Below are 3,173 nucleotides of genomic sequence, written 5' to 3' on the forward strand. Positions count from 1 at the left end.
TAGACTGACTAGACAGAGTCACAGACTAGTCTCTGTCTCAGTCAGTGTCTCAGGAGTGTCTGTGTCTCTACTAGAATTTACTAGATCTAGATCTATAAGTTATAACTATTCTAGTCTAGTACTTGTCTCTTTTCAACCTTTAATTAGTTTATGCTTTTATTCTATGAAACTAGATTCTAGTATAACTAGATCTATAAGTCATTTATAATTAAAAATCGAGTAAAAATATGCATCTTTTAATCTTTACGTTTTCAGAAAATATTCCAGCAGTAGTAGAAGTAGTAGTTCATATTTATTGATCTGCTATGACCCGGAAGTATAATTTAATGTTACTCCAAATTTCCTTTTCACCATTTTGCTTGTAAAAATGCATGAATAAATAAATATATAGCCTACGAGTTAGAAATCAGTGAAAAAAACTTTGAAGTTAACAAATTTTCTAAATTGCATAATTGGCTAGGCAGGGATCTACAGAAAACTGTTAAACATGATAAGCGGTCAACTCAATGCTTTCAATATAAGACAAGGAGGATACGGTCCACTACACAAAAAAGTTTGAGAACCACTGCTGTAAATAAAGATTTAATTTCAACAAAGAAGTAGTAAAATTGTAATTAAGTTTTTAACTGGCAATGCAATATTTCTGAGAATTGGTTCGGTTACGATTTTTACAAAGCTTATATCGACTTGCTCTGACTGTCTAACTGGTAAAACTTGTGTAGGCCTACACTTTATTGGATCAAGTCTGCACAATTATTCATTGTCTCTAAATAAACGCGAATCAATTGAAAAATTGACTAATTGTTATAAATTATCTGTCCAAAGGCTGTGTGAAGCGTCTAGTGTGGTAGCTAAACTTGTTGCCATCCCCGGCTAACATCTGTGAAAGGGGAACAATTTCCCAAGTCTCTCTTGCCAGTAAATAGCCTCTCCACAGCAAGTCCTAGGCAGTACTTCCTCGTGGTGACATATGGAAATTGAGAATGTGAAGCCTCAGGCTTATCTGCAAGGGTCTCGGGGGAGGTTTGGCCCCAAAATTTATCAATAAGTCATAATTAATCAAGTGTGTTTTATATTGAGACATAACTAGCTAAGCCCTATGTCAAGTGGTTGTCGTCAAAAAATTCGAAACTAATAAAGAGATCAACTATAAATATTTACATAAGCACTTCAATATATAGCTCAGTGGTCTGTACATCATCTATTCGTGGATTATGCCAACAGGAGTATCCCCATTAAAAAGTGGATAACTAATTGATTAACACATAATGATAATGAAATCAAAGCTAACATTTTGCACAAGCATTCTGAGCCCCATGAGACTAACACATATTAATACATTTAAACCAAGCCGAAAAGATTGGTAATATAAATGTACAAAGAAAAGGAATCCAAAAACTATTAGCAAGCATATAACCAAATAAAGCTTCTGGACCTCATGGCATTCCAGCTAGATTGCTCAAAGAACTAAGCCACAGAGTTATTATTGTTAGTCTAGAATAGTCTAGATCTATTATAAATTAGTTACATAATTGATTCAAAGTAAATGAAACAAACACTTAAAATCTTTTTTTTTTCAAAGTCTTTTTAAAATTTATTTATTTTGAATAGCCTAGATTTTCCTTGCATTGAATAGATAAACAATAAAACACTGGTTTAGTCCAATCCTGCAAACTATACCCAAAATCAATTTAGTAAAGGGCGTCAGAAAGATAGGCTACCTCAGTCAGTCAGGGTGGGTTTTCCAGGTTTAGCTTGGTAATGTTTTGAATGAAGCGGGCTTCCCACCTCGGCAAGATAATGCAGAAAAAAATTACTACCACACAAACTCAGTATCCTTAACGTTATAATTTCTCAACGTACTATTAATAAGATACCATATGAACATTAATTAAATAAATGAGAGATGAATTATTGTTTATGGTACAATGTAAAGTTTCTTTCAGACCATGCGATCGTCAATGGAGAACCGACAGATGATGGAAAGGTCATCTGTTGCTGAGGCTCACGATTAACGAGGGTGTCAAGTAGCCAGCACAACGACCAACCGCCTTTACTTTTTCACAATGTCAGGTGTCCATTACAGTTGGGTGGACTCGTAGACGCCAAAAAGATCCCGAAATTAAAAAACTCCAGCCTTCACCGGGATTTGAACCCGGTTCGGGAGCCAAGCGCTTTACCACTCAGCCACTGCTCGTCCGTTAGTCAATAAGAGCATATTAATAATGTAAAATGTAAACTATTCACATTACCTAACCTAACACACACCACACACACACTAAAATGACCATACGTTTACGGTCAGTTACAGACTGCAGGAACAAGCACACCCCTTGCCTGCGATGTCCACCAAGCTACAAAAGCTTTACACTAGCCACAGCTGGCTCAAACACGGCCCAAAACCCAGTTACACCCTGGAACATAGAATAGAGCAGAGATCTAGTTCAATGGCGCAGGTAACTCTCACCAGTTTGAAAATAAGAAAGTTAGTTCTATGTGAGCTAAACATATTTGACATTGTTCCAAACTGGCTAAACTGCTAATTCGATTGGGACAACCTTTATCAAATCTGTTTGGGTGGGATTATCAACTCACTCTGTCTGTTTGTCTGGTAAAAAGTTTGTATTCGTGATTTCTCCCCACATCCAATCTCGGACCAAGCTGAAATTTTGCACAATTATTTCTTTTACTTGGCAACACAAGAATCAATTTTTGAAAAACAAATTATTTAATTATTTATTGCTAATAAATTATTTTGTTTTGGTATCTCGAACAAGGGAAAGAGATCGTAATTGACTGAAGTGGTGGTATAAGTTGAATTAGTCCCCCTAGGTCGTAGTCTGAGTCTTAGTGAGCACAAACCTGAAAAATAGGTCGAGACTATAGAGAGGGCCAGAGCCATGAATTCAAATTGGGGTCTCCCCCCCCCCCCTCTTTTTTTTTTAAATTCTTTTTTATTGTTAATTTAAATTTAATTACATGACTGATACAAACTAATTGATACAAATACGCTAAATATATAAACTTTGTTTTTTGAAAAGTATTTTGTTTAAATATATTTTTTTGTTAAAATAATATGTACAAGCAAAGAAGAAGAAACAAATCTTTAGCCATATGTTAATTTTACAAAGTATATTTATTCAGTCTTTATTGGCCTTTTTTTTTGTTGAACA

The sequence above is a fragment of the Biomphalaria glabrata genome, chromosome 7 (assembly GCF_947242115.1).
Source record: "Biomphalaria glabrata chromosome 7, xgBioGlab47.1, whole genome shotgun sequence".
Lineage (NCBI taxonomy): Eukaryota > Metazoa > Mollusca > Gastropoda > Planorbidae > Biomphalaria > Biomphalaria glabrata.